The 23,851-nt window shown below is 42.9% G+C and overlaps 13 non-coding genes across 13 annotated transcripts; all 13 read left to right on the top strand.

Moving 5' to 3' along the window:
- The first annotated feature begins 256 nt into the window (after nucleotides 1-256).
- LOC147734109 (signal recognition particle RNA) lies at nucleotides 257-556 on the top strand. Its single transcript, XR_015307856.1, has one exon.
- A 1,597-nt stretch (nucleotides 557-2,153) lies between these two features.
- LOC147734108 (signal recognition particle RNA) lies at nucleotides 2,154-2,453 on the top strand. Its single transcript, XR_015307732.1, has one exon.
- A 1,598-nt stretch (nucleotides 2,454-4,051) lies between these two features.
- Nucleotides 4,052-4,351, top strand: LOC147734107 (signal recognition particle RNA). Its single transcript, XR_015307894.1, has one exon.
- A 1,598-nt stretch (nucleotides 4,352-5,949) lies between these two features.
- LOC147734106 (signal recognition particle RNA) lies at nucleotides 5,950-6,248 on the top strand. The gene has a single exon (XR_015307674.1).
- A 1,602-nt stretch (nucleotides 6,249-7,850) lies between these two features.
- On the top strand, nucleotides 7,851-8,150 carry LOC147734105 (signal recognition particle RNA). The gene has a single exon (XR_015307869.1).
- Nucleotides 8,151-9,748: 1,598 nt separating this feature from the next.
- On the top strand, nucleotides 9,749-10,048 carry LOC147734104 (signal recognition particle RNA). Its single transcript, XR_015307971.1, has one exon.
- Nucleotides 10,049-11,645: 1,597 nt separating this feature from the next.
- Nucleotides 11,646-11,945, top strand: LOC147734103 (signal recognition particle RNA). Its single transcript, XR_015307868.1, has one exon.
- Nucleotides 11,946-13,542: 1,597 nt separating this feature from the next.
- Nucleotides 13,543-13,842, top strand: LOC147734102 (signal recognition particle RNA). The gene has a single exon (XR_015308153.1).
- Nucleotides 13,843-15,439: 1,597 nt separating this feature from the next.
- Nucleotides 15,440-15,739, top strand: LOC147734101 (signal recognition particle RNA). Its single transcript, XR_015307673.1, has one exon.
- A 1,598-nt stretch (nucleotides 15,740-17,337) lies between these two features.
- LOC147734100 (signal recognition particle RNA) lies at nucleotides 17,338-17,637 on the top strand. Its single transcript, XR_015308186.1, has one exon.
- A 1,598-nt stretch (nucleotides 17,638-19,235) lies between these two features.
- Nucleotides 19,236-19,535, top strand: LOC147734099 (signal recognition particle RNA). The gene has a single exon (XR_015308152.1).
- A 1,597-nt stretch (nucleotides 19,536-21,132) lies between these two features.
- LOC147734098 (signal recognition particle RNA) lies at nucleotides 21,133-21,432 on the top strand. Its single transcript, XR_015307929.1, has one exon.
- A 1,597-nt stretch (nucleotides 21,433-23,029) lies between these two features.
- Nucleotides 23,030-23,329, top strand: LOC147734097 (signal recognition particle RNA). The gene has a single exon (XR_015307740.1).
- The last annotated feature ends 522 nt before the right edge of the window (nucleotides 23,330-23,851 follow it).

The following is a 23,851-nucleotide window of genomic DNA, read 5'->3' as shown; positions in this document are numbered from 1 at the left end:
ACTTTCTGACCCTACTTCCTCTCTCCCTTAAATCAGTTCAACCCTCTTCTTTTCCTTTAGGAAACACCACATCTTTTTTAAAGGCCCTTCCCATATTCACACTGCTTCTTGATAAGACATTATTTTTCTTTCTTTGCAGGATAGTGAAATAGATTTTCTTTAAATACGGTTGGCATACCATCAATTCATTACACCGTACTTTATCATTATCCTTACTTAAGCAATGCATTTCATCATTAGGACATGTGCTGTGTTTGCCGGGCATGGTGGCGTGTGCCTGTTGTCCTAGCTACTTGGGAGGCTGAGGCTTGTGGATTGCTTGAGCTCAGGGGTTCTGGGCTGCACTCAGCTGTGTTGATCAGGTGTCCATGCTACGTTGGGCATCAATATGGTGTTCTAGAGGGAGCTCTAGAATTTCAGGTTGTGTAATGAGAGGTGCACAGACCCAGGCTGGAAACAGAGCAGGCCAAAGCTTCCATGCCCATCGGTAGCAGGACAGCACCTGAGAGCAGTAGGTGTAACACAGCTTGAGCAAAATAGTGAGACCTAGCCTCTCTTTTTTTGACTCAAATGTGAACGTTTTGATTTTTACAAGATGGTAATGAATTATTTTTCCAAAACCAAATCTTTGTTTTTCTTTTGATATTTTTGCAGGAAGTACAATGAACATTTGAACTGGGCCGGGCATTCTAGCATAGCAGACAATTCTCCAGAATTGCGACATATTGCAACAACAAGCTAGCAGGTGGAGAGGACGGAAAACTCTGTGCAGCCTAGAATAGATGGCTGTGTGATTTTCTGCAAGGATGACTGAAATGCATTCTTCATTTTAGAGCACCTGTAGGAATAAATTGATCTGTCAAGTACAAAGGTATCCTTAGAAGAGCAACTTTGAAATGCGTTTGCTGGGTCTTCTGCTGCATTCCTACGTCCAGCTCTAATTCATTTTTTGATTAGCCCTCATTCAATTCCATATATGAATGAGAAGGAGAAATAAGAGGGCCCTTCGCTCTTTGAGAGAAACATGAAAAGACTGAGAACTGTGCAACTCCCAAACATTGGAGCCTTCGGCCTTACTCCAGCCAACTCTTGCGGTTTAATACTTTTAAATCTTGATGTTGTTTAACAATACCAGCAGAAGGGATCAGGTTGACAGGCGCTGTAGTTCTCCAGTATGGGGCTGTCCAGATCATTACTCAATCTACCTTGCATTGGCACAGTATAAAATACGTCATGAAGTCTCCTATGAAAAGGTATACAAATCTGTTTGAATCACTTTTGTTAGTCAGGGGGACCCATTCGCTGGAAGGGGCAGGGAGGACAAAAATAGCTCATTGGTATAGAACACTGAATTAACAGCTGATTTTGAGGTGGGAGAAGATCGAGTAATCCAACCGGACCTCAATAAACGGTTTCTTAGTATGCAGTAGCCCGCAACCACTTCTAACCCAAAAGCGTAATCTCATCCTTTTGCAGAATCAGGCAAGCTTTCACCTGCTCAAGCTGAACTGACATTGGTCTTCTTGGCCAGCAAGTGTTACTCTCTTGAAGCTGTTGAGGCTAGAGAACAGAATGACGCATATTCATTCTTTATAATAACTCTTCTAGCCCTCCCACTCCATACCACTTTATAACTTCCAATGTGGCAGATGTCTTCCATCATTGTGACCCTTGCTGCTTTTCTCAACATTGGCTGGCTCGGCATAACAAGAAGGGATGGTTGGCTACAGGAGAGCCTGAATTGTGCCTGTAAGGTTCTACAGGGAGTCACTGGCAGATAATGAGAAACTCAGCCCTAAGTTGGCTCTTCTCCCTCACTTTCTTTCTCCTCTCTCCCTCTACCTATCTCTCACTCACTAAATACTAGTATCTATATTGTATTCACATCCCCTTCACAAACTTTCTGACCCTACTTCCTCTCTCCCTTAAATCAGTTCAACCCTCTTCTTTTCCTTTAGGAAACTCCACATCTTTTTAAAGGCCCTTCCCATATTCACACTGCTTCTTGATAAGACATTATTTTCCTTTCTTTGCAGGATAGTGAAATAGATTTTCTTGAAATACGGTTGGCATACCATCAATTCATTACACCGTACTTTATCATTATCCTTACTTAAGCAATGCATTTCATCATTAGGACATGTGCTGTGTTTGCCGGGCATGGTGGCGTGTGCCTGTTGTCCTAGCTACTTGGGAGGCTGAGGCTTGTGGATTGCTTGAGCTCAGGGGTTCTGGGCTGCACTCAGCTGTGTTGATCAGGTGTCCATGCTACGTTGGGTATCAATATGGTGTTCAAGAGGGAGCTCTAGAATTTCAGGTTGTGTATTGAGAGGTGCACCAACCCAGGCTGGAAACAGAGCAGGCCAAAGCTTCCATGCCCATCGGTAGCAAAACAGCACCTGAGAGCAGTAGGTGTAACACAGCTTGAGCAAAATAGTGAGACCTAGCCTCTCTTTTTTTGAATCAAATGTGAACGTTTTGATTTTTACAAGATGGTAATGAATTATTTTTCCAAAACCAAATCTTTGTTTTTCTTTTGATATTTTTGCAGGAAGTACAATGAACATTTGAATAGGGCCGGGCATTCTAGCATAGCAGACAATTCTCCAGAATTGACACATATTGCAACAACAAGCTAGCAGGTGGAGAGGACGGAAAACTCTGTGCAGCCTAGAATAGATGGCTGTGTGATTTTCTGCAAGAATGACTGAAATGCATTCTTCATTTTAGAGCACCTGTAGGATTAAATTGATCTGTCAAGTACAAAAGTATCCTTAGAAGAGCAACTTTGAAATGCGTTTGCTGGGTCTTCTGCTGCATTCCTACGTCCAGCTCTAATTCATTTTTTGATTAGCCCTCATTCAATTCCATATATGAATGAGAAGGAGAAATAAGAGGGCCCTTCGCTCTTTGAGAGAAACATGAAAAGACTGAGAACTGTGCAACTCCCAAACATTGGAGCCTTCGGCCTTACTCCAGCCAACTCTTGCGGTTTAATACTTTTAAATCTTGATGTTGTTTAACAATACCAGCAGAAGGGATCAGGTTGACAGGCGCTGCAGTTCTCCAGTATGGGGCTGTCCAGATCATTACTGAATCTACCTTGCATTGGCACAGTATAAAATACGTCATGAAGTCTCCTATGAAAAGGTATACAAATCTGTTTGAATCACTTTTGTTAGTCAGGGGGACCCATTCGCTGGAAGGGGCAGGGAGGACAAAAATAGCTCATTGGTATAGAACACTGAATTAGCAGCTGATTTTGAGGTGGGAGAAGATCGAGTAATCCAACCGGACCTCAATAAACGGTTTCTTAGTATGCAGTAGCCCGCAACCACTTCTAACCCAAAAGCGTAATCTCATCCTTTTGCAGAATCAGGCAAGCTTTCACCTGCTCAAGCTGAACTGACATTGGTCTTCTCGGCCAGCAAGAGTTCCTCTCTTGAAGCTGTTGAGGCTAGAGAACAGAATGACGCGTATTCATTCTTTATAATAACTCTTCTAGCCCTCCCACTCCATACCACTTTATAACTTCCAATGTTGCAGATGTCTTCCATCATTGTGACCCTTGCTACTTTTCTCAACATTGGCTGGCTCGGCATAACAAGAAGGGATGGATGGCTACAGGAGAGCCTGAATTGTGCCTGTAAGGTTCTACAGGGAGTCACTGGCAGATAATGAGAAACTCAGCCCTAAGTTGGCTCTTCTCTCTCACTTTCTTTCTCCTCTCTCCCTCTACCTATCTCTCACTCTCTAAATACTAGTATCTATATTGTATTCACATCCCCTTCACAAACTTTCTGACCCTACTTCCTCTCTCCCTTAAATCAGTTCAACCCTCTTCTTTTCCTTTAGGAAACTCCACATCTTTTTTAAAGGCCCTTCCCATATTCACACTGCTTCTTGATAAGACATTATTTTCCTTTCTTTGCAGGATAGTGAAATAGATTTTCTTGAAATACGGTTGGCATACCATCAATTCATTACACCGTACTTTATCATTATCCTTACTTAAGCAATGCATTTCATCATTAGGACATGTGCTGTGTTTGCCGGGCATGGTGGTGTGTGCCTGTTGTCCTAGCTACTTGGGAGGCTGAGGCTTGTGGATTGCTTGAGCTCAGGGGTTCTGGGCTGCACTCAGCTGTGTTGATCAGGTGTCCATGCTACGTTGGGTATCAATATGGTGTTCTAGAGGGAGCTCTAGAATTTCAGGTTGTGTAATGAGAGGTGCACCGACCCAGGCTGGAAACAGAGCAGGCCAAAGCTTCCATGCCCATCGGTAGCAGGACAGCACCTGAGAGCAGTAGGTGTAACACAGCTTGAGCAAAATAGTGAGACCTAGCCTCTCTTTTTTTGACTCAAATGTGAACGTTTTGATTTTTATAAGATGGTAATGAATTATTTTTCCAAAACCAAATCTTTGTTTTTCTTTTGATATTTTTGCAGGAAGTACAATGAACATTTGAATAGGGCTGGGCATTCTAGCATAGCAGACAATTCTCCAGAATTGCAACATATTGCAACAACAAGCTAGCAGGTGGAGAGGACGGAAAACTCTGTGCAGCCTAGAATAGATGGCTGTGTGATTTTCTGCAAGAATGACTGAAATGCATTCTTCATTTTAGAGCACCTGTAGGATTAAATTGATCTGTCAAGTACAAAAGTATCCTTAGAAGAGCAACTTTGAAATGCATTTGCTGGGTCTTCTGCTGCATTCCTACGTCCAGCTCTAATTCATTTTTTGATTAGCCCTCATTCAATTCCATATATGAATGAGAAGGAGAAATAAGAGGGCCCTTCGCTCTTTGAGAGAAACATGAAAAGACTGAGAACTGTGCAACTCCCAAACATTGGAGCCTTCGGCCTTACTCCAGCCAACTCTTGCGGTTTAATACTTTTAAATCTTGATGTTGTTTAACAATACCAGCAGAAGGGATCAGGTTGACAGGCGCTGCAGTTCTCCAGTATGGGGCTGTCCAGATCATTACTCAATCTACCTTACATTGGCACAGTATAAAATACGTCATGAAGTCTCCTATGAAAAGGTATACAAATCTGTTTGAATCACTTTTGTTAGTCAGGGGGACCCATTCGCTGGAAGGGGCAGGGAGGACAAAAATAGCTCATTGGTATAGAACACTGAATTAGCAGCTGATTTTGAGGTGGGAGAAGATCGAGTAATCCAACCGGACCTCAATAAACGGTTTCTTAGTATGCAGTAGCCCGCAACCACTTCTAACCCAAAAGCGTAATCTCATCCTTTTGCAGAATCAGGCAAGCTTTCACCTGCTCAAGCTGAACTGACATTGGTCTTCTTGGCCAGCAAGAGTTACTCTCTTGAAGCTGTTGAGGCTAGAGAACAGAATGACGCATATTCATTCTTTATAATAACTCTTCTAGCCCTCCCACTGCATACCACTTTATAACTTCCAATGTGGCAGATGTCTTCCATCATTGTGACCCTTGCTGCTTTTCTCAACATTGGCTGGCTCGGCATAACAAGAAGGGATGGATGGCTACAGAAGAGCCTGAATTGTGCCTGTAAGGTTCTACAGGGAGTCACTGGCAGATAATGAGAAACTCAGCCCTAAGTTGGCTCTTCTCCCTCACTTTCTTTCTCCTCTCTCCCTCTACCTATCTCTCACTCACTAAATACTAGTATCTATATTGTATTCACATCCACTTCACAAACTTTCTGACCCTACTTCCTCTCTCCCTTAAATCAGTTCAACCCTCTTCTTTTCCTTTAGGAAACTCCACATCTTTTTTAAAGGCCCTTCCCATATTCACACTGCTTCTTGATAAGACATTATTTTCCTTTCTTTGAAGGATAGTGAAATAGATTTTCTTGAAATACGGTTGGCATACCATCAATTCATTACACCGTACTTTATCATTATCCTTACTTAAGCAATTCATTTCATCATTAGGACATGTGCTGTGTTTGCCGGGCATGGTGGCGTGTGCCTGTTGTCCTAGCTACTTGGGAGGCTGAGGCTTGTGGATTGCTTGAGCTCAGGGGTTCTGGGCTGCACTCAGCTGTGTTGATCAGGTGTCCATGCTACGTTGGGTATCAATATGGTGTTCTAGAGGGAGCTCTAGAATTTCAGGTTGTGTAATGAGAGGTGCACCGACCCGGCTGGAAACAGAGCAGGCCAAAGCTTCCATGCCCATCGGTAGCAGGACAGCACCTGAGAGCAGTAGGTGTAACACAGCTTCAGCAAAATAGTGAGACCTAGCCTCTCTTTTTTTGACTCAAATGTGAACGTTTTGATTTTTACAAGATGGTAATTAATTATTTTTCCAAAACCAAATCTTTGTTTTTCTTTTGATATTTTTGCAGGAAGTACAATGAACATTTGAATAGAGCCGGGCATTCTAGCATAGCAGACAATTCTCCAGAATTGCAACATATTGCAACAACAAGCTAGCAGGTGGAGAGGACGGAAAACTCTGTGCAGCCTAGAATAGATAGATGGCTGTGTGATTTTCTGCAAGAATGACTGAAATGCATTCTTCATTTTAGAGCACCTGTAGGATTAAATTGATCTGTCAAGTACAAAAGTATCCTTAGAAGAGCAACTTTGAAATGCATTTGCTGGGTCTTCTGCTGCATTCCTACGTCCAGCTCTAATTCATTTTTTGATTAGCCCTCATTCAATTCCATATATGAATGAGAAGGAGAAATAAGAGGGCCCTTCACTCTTTGAGAGAAACATGAAAAGACTGAGAACTGTGCAACTCCCAAACATTGGAGCCTTCGACCTTACTCCAGCCAACTCTTGCGGTTTAATACTTTTAAATCTTGATGTTGTTTAACAATACCAGCAGAAGGGATCAGGTTGACAGGCGCTGCAGTTCTCCAGTATGGGGCTGTCCAGATCATTACTCAATCTACCTTGCATTGGCACAGTATAAAATACGTCATGAAGTCTCCTATGAAAAGGTATACAAATCAGTTTGAATCACTTTTGTTAGTCAGGGGGACCCATTCGCTGGAAGGGGCAGGGAGGACAAAAATAGCTCATTGGTATAGAACACTGAATTAGCAGCTGATTTTGAGGTGGGAGAAGATCGAGTAATCCAACCGGACCTCAATAAACGGTTTCTTAGTATGCAGTAGCCCGCAACCACTTCTAACCCAAAAGCGTAATCTCATCCTTTTGCAGAATCAGGCAAGCTTTCACCTGCTCAAGCTGAACTGACATTGGTCTTCTCGGCCAGCAAGAGTTCCTTTCTTGAAGCTGTTGAGGCTAGAGAACAGAATGACGCATATTCATTCTTTATAATAACTCTTCTAGCCCTCCCACTCCATACCACTTTATAACTTCCAATGTGGTAGATGTCTTCCATCATTGTGACCCTTGCTGCTTTTCTCAACATTGGCTGGCTCGGCATAACAAGAAGGGATGGATGGCTACAGGAGAGCCTGAATTGTGCCTGTAAGGTTCTACAGGGAGTCACTGGCAGATAATGAGAAACTCAGCCCTAAGTTGGCTCTTCTCTCTCACTTTCTTTCTCCTCTCTCCCTCTACCTATCTCTCACTCTCTAAATACTAGTATCTATATTGTATTCACATCCCCTTCACAAACTTTCTGACCCTACTTCCTCTCTCCCTTAAATCAGTTCAACCCTCTTCTTTTCCTTTAGGAAACTCCACATCTTTTTTAAAGGCCCTTCCCATATTCACACTGCTTCTTGATAAGACATTATTTTCCTTTCTTTGAAGGATAGTGAAATAGATTTTCTTGAAATACGGTTGGCATACCATCAATTCATTACACCGTACTTTATCATTATCCTTACTTAAACAATGCATTTCATCATTAGGACATGTGCTGTGTTTGCCGGGCATGGTGGCGTGTGCCTGTTGTCCTAGCTACTTGGGAGGCTGAGGCTTGTGGATTGCTTGAGCTCAGGGGTTCTGGGCTGCACTCAGCTGTGTTGATCAGGTGTCCATGCTACGCTGGGTATCAATATGGTGTTCTAGAGGGAGCTCTAGAATTTCAGGTTGTGTAATGAGAGGTGCACCGACCCAGGCTGGAAACAGAGCAGGCCAAAGCTTCCATGCCCATCGGTAGCAGGACAGCACCTGAGAGCAGTAGGTGTAACACAGCTTGAGCAAAATAGTGAGACCTAGCCTCTCTTTTTTTGACTCAAATGTGAACGTTTTGATTTTTACAAGATGGTAATGAATTATTTTTCCAAAACCAAATCTTTGTTTTTCTTTTGATATTTTCGCAGGAAGTACAATGAACATTTGAACTGGGCCGGGCATTCTAGCATAGCAGACAATTCTCCAGAATTGCAACATATTGCAACAACAAGCTAGCAGATGGAGAGGACGGAAAACTCTGTGCAGCCTAGAATAGATGGCTGTGTGATTTTCTGCAAGAATGACTGAAATGCATTCTTCATTTTAGAGCACCTGTAGGATTAAATTGATCTGTCAAGTACAAAAGTATCCTTAGAAGAGCAACTTTGAAATGCATTTGCTGGGTCTTCTGCTGCATTCCTACGTCCAGCTCTAATTCATTTTTTGATTAGCCCTCATTCAATTCCATATATGAATGAGAAGGAGAAATAAGAGGGCCCTTCGCTCTTTGAGAGAAACATGAAAAGACTGAGAACTGTGCAACTCCCAAACATTGGAGCCTTCGCCCTTACTCCAGCCAACTCTTGCGGTTTAATACTTTTAAATCGTGATGTTGTTTAACAATACCAGCAGAAGGGATCAGGTTGACAGGCGCTGCAGTTCTCCAGTATGGGGCTGTCCAGATCATTACTCAATCTACCTTGCATTGGCACAGTATAAAATACGTCATGAAGTCTCCTATGAAAAGGTATACAAATCTGTTTGAATCACTTTTGTTAGTCAGGGGGACCCATTCGCTGGAAGGGGCAGGGAGGACAAAAATAGCTCATTGGTATAGAACACTGAATTAGCAGCTGATTTTGAGGTGGGAGAAGATCGAGTAATCCAACCGGACCTCAATAAACGGTTTCTTAGTATGCAGTAGCCCGCAACCACTTCTAACCCAAAAGCGTAATCTCATCCTTTTGCAGAATCAGGCAAGCTTTCACCTGCTCAAGCTGAACTGACATTGGTCTTCTTGGCCAGCAAGAGTTACTCTCTTGAAGCTGTTGAGGCTAGAGAACAGAATGACGCATATTCATTCTTTATAATAACTCTTCTAGCCCTCCCACTCCATACCACTTTATAACTTCCAATGTGGCAGATGTCTTCCATCATTGTGACCCTTGCTGCTTTTCTCAACATTGGCTGGCTCGGCATAACAAGAAGGGATGGATGGCTACAGGAGAGCCTGAATTGTGCATGTAAGGTTCTACAGGGAGTCACTGGCAGATAATGAGAAACTCAGCCCTAAGTTGGCTCTTCTCCCTCACTTTCTTTCTCCTCTCTCCCTCTACCTATCTCTCACTCACTAAATACTAGTATCTATATTGTATTCACATCCACTTCACAAACTTTCTGACCCTACTTCCTCTCTCCCTTAAATCAGTTCAACCCTCTTCTTTTCCTTTAGGAAGCTCCACATCTTTTTTAAAGGCCCTTCCCATATTCACACTGCTTCCTGATAAGACATTATTTTCCTTTCTTTGAAGGATAGTGAAATAGATTTTCTTGAAATACGGTTGGCATACCATCAATTCATTACACCGTACTTTATCATTATCCTTACTTAAGCAATGCATTTCATCATTAGGACATGTGCTGTGTTTGCCGGGCATGGTGGCGTGTGCCTGTTGTCCTAGCTACTTGGGAGGCTGAGGCTTGTGGATTGCTTGAGCTCAGGGGTTCTGGGCTGCACTCAGCTGTGTTGATCAGGTGTCCATGCTACGTTGGGTATCAATATGGTGTTCTAGAGGGAGCTCTAGAATTTCAGGTTGTGTAATGAGAGGTGCACTGACCCAGGCTGGAAACAGAGCAGGCCAAAGCTTCCATGCCCATCGGTAGCAGGACAGCACCTGAGAGCAGTAGGTGTAACACAGCTTGAGCAAAATAGTGAGACCTAGACTCTCTTTTTTTGACTCAAATGTGAACGTTTTGATTTTTACAAGATGGTAATGAATTATTTTTCCAAAACCAAATCTTTGTTTTTCTTTTGATATTTTTGCAGGAAGTACAATGAACATTTGAACTGGGCCGGGCATTCTAGCATAGCAGACAATTCTCCAGAATTGCGACATATTGCAACAACAAGCTAGCAGGTGGAGAGGACGGGAAACTCTGTGCAGCCTAGAATAGATGGCTGTGTGATTTTCTGCAAGGATGACTGAAATGCGTTCTTCATTTTAGAGCACCTGTAGGATTAAATTGATCTGTCAAGTACAAAGGTATCCTTAGAAGAGCAACTTTGAAATGCGTTTGCTGGGTCTTCTGCTGCATTCCTATGTCCAGCTCTAATTCATTTTTTGATTAGCCCTCATTCAATTCCATATATGAATGAGAAGGAGAAATAAGAGGGCCCTTCGCTCTTTGAGAGAAACATGAAAAGACTGAGAACTGTGCAACTCCCAAACATTGGAGCCTTCGGCCTTACTCCAGCCAACTCTTGCGGTTTAATACTTTTAAATCTTGATGTTGTTTAACAATACCAGCAGAAGGGATCAGGTTGACAGGCGCTGCAGTTCTCTAGTATGGGGTTGTCCAGATCATTACTCAATCTACCTTGCATTGGCACAGTATAAAATACGTCATGAAGTCTCCTATGAAAAGGTATACAAATCTGTTTGAATCACTTTTGTTAGTCAGGGGGATCCATTCGCTGGAAGGGGCAGGGAGGACAAAAATAGCTCATTGGTATAGAACACTGAATTAGCAGCTGATTTTGAGGTGGGAGAAGATCGAGTAATCCAACCGGACCTCAATAAACGGTTTCTTAGTATGCAGTAGCCCGCAACCACTTCTAACCCAAAAGCGTAATCTCATCCTTTTGCAGAATCAGGCAAGCTTTCACCTGCTCAAGCTGAACTGACATTGGTCTTCTTGGCCAGCAAGAGTTACTCTCTTGAAGCTGTTGAGGCTAGAGAACAGAATGACGCATATTCATTCTTTATAATAACTCTTCTAGCCCTCCCACTCCATACCACTTTATAACTTCCAATGTGGCAGATGTCTTCCATCATTGTGACCCTTGCTGCTTTTCTCAACATTGGCTGGCTCGGCATAACAAGAAGGGATGGATGGCTACAGGAGAGCCTGAATTGTGCCTGTAAGGTTCTACAGGGAGTCACTGGCAGATAATGAGAAACTCAGCCCTAAGTTGGCTCTTCTCCCTCACTTTCTTTCTCCTCTCTTCCTCTACCTATCTCTCACTCACTAAATACTAGTATCTATATTGTATTCACATCCCCTTCACAAACTTTCTGACCCTACTTCCTCTCTCCCTTAAATCAGTTCGACCCTCTTCTTTTCCTTTAGGACACTCCACATCTTTTTAAAGGCCCTTCCCATATTCACACTGCTTCTTGATAAGACATTATTTTCCTTTCTTTGAAGGATAGTGAAATAGATTTTCTTGAAATACGGTTGGCATACCATCAATTCATTACACCGTACTTTATCATTATCCTTACTTAAGCAATGCATTTCATCATTAGGACATGTGCTGTGTTTGCCGGGCATGGTGGCGTGTGCCTGTTGTCCTAGCTACTTGGGAGGCTGAGGCTTGTGGATTGCTTGAGCTCAGGGGTTCTGGGCTGCACTCAGCTGTGTTGATCAGGTGTCCATGCTACGCTGGGTATCAATATGGTGTTCTAGAGGGAGCTCTAGAATTTCAGGTTGTGTAATGAGAGGTGCACCGACCCAGGCTGGAAACAGAGCAGGCCAAAGCTTCCATGCCCATCGGTAGCAGGACAGCACCTGAGAGCAGTAGGTGTAACACAGCTTGAGCAAAATAGTGAGACCTAGCCTCTCTTTTTTTGACTCAAATGTGAACGTTTTGATTTTTACAAGATGGTAATGAATTATTTTTCCAAAACCAAATCTTTGTTTTTCTTTTGATATTTTTGCAGGAAGTACAATGAACAATTGAACTGGGCCGGGCATTCTAGCATAGCAGACAATTCTCCAGAATTGCGACATATTGCAACAACAAGCTAGCAGGTGGAGAGGATGGAAAACTCTGTGAAGCCTAGAATAGATGGCTGTGTGATTTTCTGCAAGGATGACTGAAATGCATTCTTCATTTTAGAGCACCTGTAGGATTAAATTGATCTGTCAAGTACAAAAGTATCCTTAGAAGAGCAACTTTGAAATGCGTTTGCTGGGTCTTCTGCTGCATTCCTACGTCGAGCTCTAATTCATTTTTTGATTAGCCCTCATTCAATTCCATATATGAATGAGAAGGAGAAATAAGAGGGCCCTTCGCTCTTTGAGAGAAACATGAAAAGACTGAGAACAGTGCAACTCCCAAACATTGGAGCCTTCGGCCTTATTCCAGCCAACTCTTGCGGTTTAATACTTTTAAACCTTGATGTTGTTTAACAATACCAGCAGAAGGGATCAGGTTGACAGGCGCTGCAGTTCTCCAGTATGGGGCTGTCCAGATCATTACTCAATCTACCTTGCATTGGCACAGTATAAAATACGTCATGAAGTCTCCTATGAAAAGGTATACAAATCTGTTTGAATCACTTTTGTTAGTCAGGGGGACCCATTCGCTGGAAGGGGCAGGGAGGACAAAAATAGCTCATTGGTATAGAACACTGAATTAGCAGCTGATTTTGAGGTGGGAGAAGATCGAGTAATCCAACCGGACCTCAATAAACGGTTTCTTAGTATGCAGTAGCCCGCAACCACTTCTAACCCAAAAGCGTAATCTCATCCTTTTGCAGAATCAGGCAAGCTTTCACCTGCTCAAGCTGAACTGACATTGGTCTTCTTGGCCAGCAAGTGTTACTCTCTTGAAGCTGTTGAGGCTAGAGAACAGAATGACGCATATTCATTCTTTATAATAACTCTTCTAGCCCTCCCACTCCATACCACTTTATAACTTCCAATGTGGCAGATGTCTTCCATCATTGTGACCCTTGCTGCTTTTCTCAACATTGGCTGGCTCTGCATAACAAGAAGGGATGGATGGCTACAGGAGAGCCTGAATTGTGCCTGTAAGGTTCTACAGGGAGTCACTGGCAGATAATGAGAAACTCAGCCCTAAGTTGGCTCTTCTCCCTCACTTTCTATCTCCTCTCTCCCTCTACCTATCTCTCACTCACTAAATACTAGTATCTATATTGTTTTCACATCCCCTTCACAAACTTTCTGACCCTACTTCCTCTCTCCCTTAAATCAGTTCAACCCTCTTCTTTTCCTTTAGGAAACTCCACATCTTTTTAAAGGCCCTTCCCATATTCACACTGCTTCTTGATAAGACATTATTTTCCTTTCTTTGAAGGATAGTGAAATAGATTTTCTTGAAATACGGTTGGCATACCATCAATTCATTACACCGTACTTTATCATTATCCTTACTTAAGCAATGCATTTCATCATTAGGACATGTGCTGTGTTTGCCGGGCATGGTGGCGTGTGCCTGTTGTCCTAGCTACTTGGGAGGCTGAGGCTTGTGGATTGCTTGAGCTCAGGGGTTCTGGGCTGCACTCAGCTGTGTTGATCAGGGGTCCATGCTACGTTGGGTATCAATATGGTGTCCTAGAGGGAGCTCTAGAATTTCAGGTTGTGTAATGAGAGGTGCACCGACCCAGGCTGGAAACAGAGCAGGCCAAAGCTTCCATGCCCATCGGTAGCAGGACAGCACCTGAGAGCAGTAGGTGTAACACAGCTTGAGCAAAATAATGAGACCTAGCCTCTCTTTTTTTGACTTAAATGTGAACGTTTTGATTTTTACAAGATGGTAATGAATTATTTTTCCAAAACCAAATCTTTGTTTTTCTTTTGATATTTTTGCAGGAAGTACAATGAACAATTGAACTGGGCCGGGCATTCTAGCATAGCAGACAATTCTCCAGAATTGCGACATATTGCAACAACAAGCTAGCAGGTGGAGAGGATGGAAAACTCTGTGCAGCCTAGAATAGATGGCTGTGTGATTTTCTGCAAGGATGACTGAAATGCATTCTTCATTTTAGAGCACCTGTAGGATTAAATTGATCTGTCAAGTACAAAAGTATCCTTAGAAGAGCAACTTTGAAATGCGTTTGCTGGGTCTTCTGCTGCATTCCTACGTCGAGCTCTAATTCATTTTTTGATTAGCCCTCATTCAATTCCATATATGAATGAGAAGGAGAAATAAGAGGGCCCTTCGCTCTTTGAGAGAAACATGAAAAGACTGAGAACTGTGCAACTCCCAAACATTGGAGCCTTCGGCCTTACTCCAGCCAACTCTTGCGGTTTAATACTTTTAAACCTTGATGTTGTTTAACAATACCAGCAGAAGGGATCAGGTTGACAGGCGCTGCAGTTCTCCAGTATGGGGCTGTCCAGATCATTACTCAATCTACCTTGCATTGGCACAGTATAAAATACGTCATGAAGTCTCCTATGAAAAGGTATACAAATCTGTTTGAATCACTTTTGTTAGTCAGGGGGACCCATTCGCTGGAAGGGGCAGGGAGGACAAAAATAGCTCATTGGTATAGAACACTGAATTAGCAGCTGATTTTGAGGTGGGAGAAGATCGAGTAATCCAACCGGACCTCAATAAACGGTTTCTTAGTATGCAGTAGCCCGCAACCACTTCTAACCCAAAAGCGTAATCTCATCCTTTTGCAGAATCAGGCAAGCTTTCACCTGCTCAAGCTGAACTGACATTGGTCTTCTCGGCCAGCAAGAGTTCCTCTCTTGAAGCTGTTGAGGCTAGAGAACAGAATGACGCGTATTCATTCTTTATAATAACTCTTCTAGCCCTCCCACTCCATACCACTTTATAACTTCCAATGTGGCAGATGTCTTCCATCATTGTGACCCTTGCTGCTTTTCTCAACATTGGCTGGCTCGGCATAACAAGAAGGGATGGATGGCTACAGGAGAGCCTGAATTGTGCCTGTAAGGTTCTACAGGGAGTCACTGGCAGATAATGAGAAACTCAGCCCTAAGTTGGCTCTTCTCCCTCACTTTCTATCTCCTCTCTCCCTCTACCTATCTCTCACTCACTAAATACTAGTATCTATATTGTTTTCACATCCCCTTCACAAACTTTCTGACCCTACTTCCTCTCTCCCTTAAATCAGTTCAACCCTCTTCTTTTCCTTTAGGAAACTCCACATCTTTTTAAAGGCCCTTCCCATATTCACACTGCTTCTTGATAAGACATTATTTTCCTTTCTTTGAAGGATAGTGAAATAGATTTTCTTGAAATACGGTTGGCATACCATCAATTCATTACACCGTACTTTATCATTATCCTTACTTAAGCAATGCATTTCATCATTAGGACATGTGCTGTGTTTGCCGGGCATGGTGGGGTGTGCCTGTTGTCCTAGCTACTTGGGAGGCTGAGGCTTGTGGATTGCTTGAGCTCAGGGGTTCTGGGCTGCACTCAGCTGTGTTGATCAGGTGTCCATGCTACGCTGGGTATCAATATGGTGTTCTAGAGGGAGCTCTAGAATTTCAGGTTGTGTAATGAGAGGTGCACCGACCCAGGCTGGAAACAGAGCAGGCCAAAGCTTCCATGCCCATCGGTAGCAGGACAGCACATGAGAGCAGTAGGTGTAACACAGCTTGAGCAAAATACTGAGACCTAGCCTCTCTTTTTTTGACTTAAATGTGAACGTTTTGATTTTTACAAGATGGTAATGAATTATTTTTCCAAAACCAAATCTTTGTTTTTCTTTTGATATTTTTGCAGGAAGTACAATGAACATTTGAACTGGGCCGGGCATTCTAGCATAGCAGACAATTCTCCAGAATTGCAACATATTGCAACAACAAGCTAGCAGGTGGAGAGGACTGAAAACTCTGTGCAGCCTAGAATAGATGGTTGTGTGATTTTCTGCAAGGATGACTGAAATGCATTCTTCATTTTAGAGCACCTGTAGGATTAAATTGATCTGTCAAGTACAAAAGTATCCTTAGAAGAGCAACTTTGAAATGCGTTTGCTGGGTCTTCTGCTGCATTCCTACGTCCAGCTCTAATTCATTTTTTGATTAGCCCTCATTCAATTCCATATATGAATGAGAAGGAGAAATAAGAGGGCCCTTCGCTCTTTGAGAGAAACATGAAAAGACTGAGAACTGTGCAACTCCCAAACATTGGAGCCTTCGGCCTTACTCCAGCCAACTCTTGCGGTTTAATACTTTTAAATCTTGATGTTGTTTAACAATCCCAGCAGAAGGGATCAGGTTGACAGGCGCTGCAGTTCTCCAGTATGGGGCTGTCCAGATCATTACTCAATCTACCTTGCATTGGCACAGTATAAAATACGTCATGAAGTCTCCTATGAAAAGGTATACAAATCTGTTTGAATCACTTTTGTTAGTCAGGGGGACCCATTCACTGGAAGGGGCAGGGAGGACAAAAATAGCTCATTGGTATAGAACACTGAATTAGCAGCTGATTTTGAGGTGGGAGAAGATCGAGTAATCCAACCGGACCTCAAAAAAAGGTTTCTTAGTATGCAGTAGCCCGCAACCACTTCTAACCCAAAAGCGTAATCTCATCCTTTTGCAGAATCAGGCAAGCTTTCACCTGCTCAAGCTGAACTGACATTGGTCTTCTCGGCCAGCAAGAGTTCCTCTCTTGAAGCTGTTGAGGCTAGAGAACAGAATGACGTGTATTCATTCTTTATAATAACTCTTCTAGCCCTCCCACTCCATACCACTTTATAACTTCCAATGTTGCAGATGTCTTCCATCATTGTGACCCTTGCTACTTTTCTCAACATTGGCTGGCTCGGCATAACAAGAAGGGATGGATGGCTACAGGAGAGCCTGAATTGTGCCTGTAAGGTTCTACAGGGAGTCACTGGCAGATAATGAGAAACTCAGCCCTAAGTTGGCTCTTCTCTCTCACTTTCTTTCTCCTCTCTCCCTCTACCTATCTCTGACTCTCTAAATACTAGTATCTATATTGTATTCACATCCCCTTCACAAACTTTCTGACCCTACTTCCTCTCTCCCTTAAATCAGTTCAACCCTCTTCTTTTCCTTTAGGAAACTCCACATCTTTTTTAAAGGCCCTTCCCATATTCACACTGCTTCTTGATAAGACATTATTTTCCTTTCTTTGAAGGATAGTGAAATAGATTTTCTTGAAATACGGTTGGCATACCATCAATTCATTACACCGTACTTTATCATTATCCTTACTTAAGCAATGCATTTCATCATTAGGACATGTGCTGTGTTTGCCGGGCATGGTGGTGTGTGCCTGTTGTCCTAGCTACTTGGGAGTCTGAGGCTTGTGGATTGCTTGAGCTCAGGGGTTCTGGGCTGCACTCAGCTGTGTTGATCAGGTGTCCATGCTACGCTGGGTATCAATATGATGTTCTAGAGGGAGCTCTAGAATTTCAGGTTGTGTAATGAGAGGTGCACCGACCCAGGCTGGAAACAGAGCAGGCCAAAGCTTCCATGCCCATCGGTAGCAGGACAGCACCTGAGAGCAGTAGGTGTAACACAGCTTGAGCAAAATAGTGAGACCTAGCCTCTCTTTTTTTGACTCAAATGTGAACGTTTTGATTTTTACAAGATGGTAATGAATTATTTGTCCAAAACCAAATCTTTGTTTTTCTTTTGATATTTTTGCAGGAAGTACAATGAACATTTGAACTGGGCCGGGCATTCTAGCATAGCAGACAATTCTCCAGAATTGCGACATATTGCAACAACAATCTAGCAGGTGGAGGGGACTGAAAACTCTGTGCAGCCTAGAATAGATGGCTGTGTGATTTTCTGCAAGGATGACTGAAATGCATTCTTCAATTTAGAGCACCTGTAGGATTAAATTGATCTGTCAAGTACTAAAGTATCCTTAGAAGAGCAACTTTGAAATGCGTTTGCTGGGTCTTCTGCTGCATTCCTACTTCCAGCTCTAATTCATGTTTTGATTAGCTCTCATTCAATTCCATATATGAATGAGAAGGAGAAATAAGAGGGCCCTTCGCTCTTTGAGAGAAACATGAAAAGACTGAGAACTGTGTAACTCCCAAACATTGGAGCCTTCGGCCTTACTCCAGCCAACTCTTGCGGTTTAATACTTTTAAATCTTGATGTTGTTTAACAATCCCAGCAGAAGGGATCAGGTTGACAGGCGCTGCAGTTCTCCAGTATGGGGCTGTCCAGATCATTACTCAATCTACCTTGCATTGGCACAGTATAAAATACGTCATGAAGTCTCCTATGAAAAGGTATACAAATCTGTTTGAATCACTTTTGTTAGTCAGGGGGACCCATTCGCTGGAAGGGGCAGGGAGGACAAAAATAGCTCATTGGTATAGAACACTGAATTAGCAGCTGATTTTGAGGTGGGAGAAGATCGAGTAATCCAACCGGACCTCAATAAACGGTTTCTTAGTATGCAGTAGCCCGCAACCACTTCTAACCCAAAAGCGTAATCTCATCCTTTTGCAGAATCAGGCAAGCTTTCCCCTGCTCAAGCTGAACTGACATTGGTCTTCTCGGCCAGCAAGAGTTCCTCTCTTGAAGCTGTTGAGGCTAGAGAACAGAATGACGCGTATTCATTCTTTATAATAACTCTTCTAGCCCTCCCACTCCATACCACTTTATAACTTCCAATGTGGCAGATGTCTTCCATCATTGTGACCCTTGCTGCTTTTCTCAACATTGGCTGGCTCGGCATAACAAGAAGGGATGGATGGCTACAGGAGAGCCTGAATTGTGCCTGTAAGGTTCTACAGGGAGTCACTGGCAGATAATGAGAAACTCAGCCCTAAGTTGGCTCTTCTCCCTCACTTTCTTTCTCCTCTCTCCCTCTACCTATCTCTCACTCACTAAATACTAGTATCTATATTGTATTCACATCCCCTTCACAAACTTTCTGACCCTACTTCCTCTCTCCCTTTAATCAGTTCAACCCTCTTCTTTTCCTTTAGGAAACTCCACATCTTTTTTAAAGGCCCTTCCCATATTCACACTGCTTCTTGATAAGACATTATTTTCCTTTCTTTGAAGGATAGTGAAATAGATTTTCTTGAAATACGGTTGGCATACCATCAATTCATTACACCGTACTTTATCATTATCCTTACTTAAGCAATGCATTTCATCATTAGGACATGTGCAGTGTTTGCCGGGCATGGTGGCGTGTGCCTGTTGTCCTAGCTACTTGGGAGGCTGAGGCTTGTGGATTGCTTGAGCTCAGGGGTTCTGGGCTGCACTCAGCTGTGTTGATCAGGTGTCCATGCTACGTTGGGTATCAATATGGTGTTCTAGAGGGAGCTCTAGAATTTCAGGTTGTGTAATGAGAGGTGCACCGACCCAGGCTGGAAACAGAGCAGGCCAAAGCTTCCATGACCATCGGTAGCAGGACATCACCTGAGAGCAGTAGGTGTAACACAGCTTGAGCAAAATAGTGAGACCTAGCCTCTCTTTTTTTGACTCAAATGTGAACGTTTTGATTTTTACAAGATGGTAATGAATTATTTTTCCAAAACCAAATCTTTGTTTTTCTTTTGATATTTTTGCAGGAAGTACAATGAACATTTGAACTGGGCCGGGCATTCTAGCATAGCAGACAATTCTCCAGAATTGCGACATATTGCAACAACAAGCTAGCAGGTGGAGAGGACGGAAAACTCTGTGCAGCCTAGAATAGATGGCTGTGTGATTTTCTGCAAGGATGACTGAAATGCATTCTTCATTTTAGAGCACCTGTAGGATTGAATTGATCTGTCAAGTACAAAAGTATCCTTAGAAGAGCAACTTTGAAATGCGTTTGCTGGGTCTTCTGCTGCATTCCTACGTCCAGCTCTAATTCATTTTTTGATTAGCCCTCATTCAATTCCATAAATGAATGAGAAGGAGAAATAAGAGGGCCCTTCGCTCTTTGAGAGAAACATGAAAAGACTGAGAACTGTGCAACTCCCAAACATTGGAGCCTTCGGCCTTACTCCAGCCAACTCTTGCGGTTTAATACTTTTAAATCTTGATGTTGTTTAACAATACCAGCAGAAGGGATCAGGTTGACAGGCGCTGCAGTTCTCCAGTATGGGGCTGTCCAGATCATTACTCAATCTACCTTGCATTGGCACAGTATAAAATACGTCATGAAGTCTCCTATGAAAAGGTATACAAATCTGTTTGAATCACTTTTGTTAGTCAGGGGGATCCATTCGCTGGAAGGGGCAGGGAGGACAAAAATAGCTCATTGGTATAGAACACTGAATTAGCAGCTGATTTTGAGGTGGGATAAGATCGAGTAATCCAACCGGACCTCAATAAACGGTTTCTTAGTATGCAGTAGCCCGCAACCACTTCTAACCCAAAAGCGTAATCTCATCCTTTTGCAGAATCAGGCAAGCTTTCACCTGCTCAAGCTGAACTGACATTGGTCTTCTTGGCCAGCAAGAGTTACTCTCTTGAAGCTGTTGAGGCTAGAGAACAGAATGACGCATATTCATTCTTTATAATAACTCTTCTAGCCCTCCCACTCCATACCACTTTATAACTTCCAATGTGGCAGATGTCTTCCATCATTGTGACCCTTGCTGCTTTTCTCAACATTGGCTGGCTCGGCATAACAAGAAGGGATGGATGGCTACAGGAGAGCCTGAATTGTGCCTGTAAGGTTCTACAGGGAGTCACTGGCAGATAATGAGAAACTCAGCCCTAAGTTGGCTCTTCTCCCTCACTTTCTTTCTCCTCTCTCCCTCTACCTATCTCTCACTCACTAAATACTAGTATCTATATTGTATTCACATCCCCTTCACAAACTTTCTGACCCTACTTCCTCTCTCCCTTAAATCAGTTCAACCCTCTTCTTTTCCTTTAGGACACTCCACATCTTTTTAAAGGCCCTTCCCATATTCACACTGCTTCTTGATAAGACATTATTTTCCTTTCTTTGAAGGATAGTGAAATAGATTTTCTTGAAATACGGTTGGCATACCATCAATTCATTACACCGTACTTTATCATTATCCTTACTTAAGCAATGCATTTCATCATTAGAACATGTGCAGTAATTGCCGGGCATGGTGGCGTGTGCCTGTTGTCCTAGCTACTTGGGAGGCTGAGGCTTGTGGATTGCTTGAGCTCAGGGGTTCTGGGCTGCACTCAGCTGTGTTGATCAGGTGTCCATGCTAAGTTGGGTATCAATATGGTGTTCTAGAGGGAGCTCTAGAATTTCAGGTTGTGTAATGAGAGGTGCACTGACCCAGGCTGGAAACAGAGCAGGCCAAAGCTTCCATGCCCATCGGTAGCAGGACAGCACCTGAGAGCAGTAGGTGTAACACAGCTTGAGCAAAATAGTGAGACCTAGCCTCTCTTTTTTTGACTCAAATGTGAACGTTTTGATTTTTACAAGATGGTAATGAATTATTTTTCCAAAACCAAATCTTTGTTTTTCTTTTGATATTTTTGCAGGAAGTACAATGAACAATTGAACTGGGCCGGGCATTCTAGCATAGCAGACAATTCTCCAGAATTGCAACATATTGCAACAACAAGCTAGCAGGTGGAGAGGACGGAAAACTCTGTGCAGCCTAGAATAGATGGCTGTGTGATTTTCTGCAAGGATGACTGAAATGCATTCTTCATTTTAGAGCACCTGTAGGATTAAATTGATCTGTCAAGTACAAAGGTATCCTTAGAAGAGCAACTTTGAAATGCGTTTGCTGGGTCTTCTGCTGCATTCCTACGTCCAGCTCTAATTCATTTTTTGATTAGCCCTCATTCAATTCCATATATGAATGAGAAGGAGAAATAAGAGGGCCCTTCGCTCTTTGAGAGAAACATGAAAAGACTGAGAACTGTGCAACTCCCAAACATTGGAGCCTTCGGCCTTACTCCAGCCAACTCTTGCGGTTTAATACTTTTAAATCGTGATGTTGTTTAACAATACCAGCAGAAGGGATCAGGTTGACAGGCGCTGCAGTTCTCCAGTATGGGGCTGTCCAGATCATTACTCAATCTACCTTGCATTGGCACAGTATAAAATACGTCATGAAGTCTCCTATGAAAAGGTATACAAATCTGTTTGAATCACTTTTGTTAGTCAGGGGGACCCATTCGCTGGAAGGGGCAGGGAGGACAAAAATAGCTCATTGGTATAGAACACTGAATTAGCAGCTGATTTTGAGGTGGGAGAAGATCGAGTAATCCAACCGGACCTCAATAAACGGTTTCTTAGTATGCAGTAGCCCGCAACCACTTCTAACCCAAAAGCGTAATCTCATCCTTTTGCAGAATCAGGCAAGCTTCACCTGCTCAAGCTGAACTGACATTGGTCTTCTTGGCCAGCAAGAGTTACTCTCTTGAAGCTGTTGAGGCTAGAGAACAGAATGACGCATATTCATTCTTTATAATAACTCTTCTAGCCCTCCCACTCCATACCACTTTATAACTTCCAATGTGGCAGATGTCTTCCATCATTGTGACCCTTGCTGCTTTTCTCAACATTGGCTGGCTCGGCATAACAAGAAGGGATGGATGGCTACAGGAGAGCCTGAATTGTGCATGTAAGGTTCTACAGGGAGTCACTGGCAGATAATGAGAAACTCAGCCCTAAGTTGGCTCTTCTCCCTCACTTTCTTTCTCCTCTCTCCCTCTACCTATCTCTCACTCACTAAATACTAGTATCTATATTGTATTCACATCCACTTCACAAACTTTCTGACCCTACTTCCTCTCTCCCTTAAATCAGTTCAACCCTCTTCTTTTCCTTTAGGAAACTCCACATCTTTTTTAAAGGCCCTTCCCATATTCACACTGCTTCTTGATAAGACATTATTTTCCTTTCTTTGAAGGATAGTGAAATAGATTTTCTTGAAATACGGTTGGCATACCATCAATTCATTACACCGTACTTTATCATTATCCTTACTTAAGCAATGCATTTCATCATTAGGACATGTGCTGTGTTTGCCGGGCATGGTGGCGTGTGCCTGTTGTCCTAGCTACTTGGGAGGCTGAGGCTTGTGGATTGCTTGAGATCAGGGGTTCTGGGCTGCACTCAGCTGTGTTGATCAGGTGTCCATGCTACGTTGGGTATCAATATGGTGTTCTAGAGGGAGCTCTAGAATTTCAGGTTGTGTAATGAGAGGTGGACCGACCCAGGCTGAAAACAGAGCAGGCCAAAGCTACCATGCCCATCAGTAGCAGGACAGCACCTCAGAGCAGTAGGTGTAATACAGCTTGAGCAAAATAGTGAGACCTAGCCTCTCTTTTTTTGACTCAAATGTGAACGTTTTGATTTTTGCAAGATGGTAATGAATTATTTTTCCAAAACCAAATCTTTGTTTTTCTTTTGATATTTTTGCAGGAAGTACAATGAACATTTGAATAGGGCCGGGCATTCTAGCATAGCAGACAATTCTCCAGAATTGCAACATATTGCAACAACAAGCTAGCAGGTGGAGAGGACGGAAAACTCTGTGCAGCCTAGAATAGATAGATGGCTGTGTGATTTTCTGCAAGAATGACTGAAATGCATTCTTCATTTTAGAGCACCTGTAGGATTAAATTGATCTGTCAAGTACAAAAGTATCCTTAGAAGAGCAACTTTGAAATGCATTTGCTGGGTCTTCTGCTGCATTCCTACGTCCAGCTCTAATTCATTTTTTGATTAGCCCTCATTCAATTCCATATATGAATGAGAAGGAGAAATAAGAGGGCCCTTCACTCTTTGAGAGAAACATGAAAAGACTGAGAACTGTGCAACTCCCAAACATTGGAGCCTTCGGCCT

This window comes from Lissotriton vulgaris, chromosome 1_2 (genome assembly GCF_964263255.1).
Source record: "Lissotriton vulgaris chromosome 1_2, aLisVul1.2, whole genome shotgun sequence".
Lineage (NCBI taxonomy): Eukaryota > Metazoa > Chordata > Amphibia > Caudata > Salamandridae > Lissotriton > Lissotriton vulgaris.
This window is presented reverse-complemented; position numbering and strand designations above follow the sequence as displayed.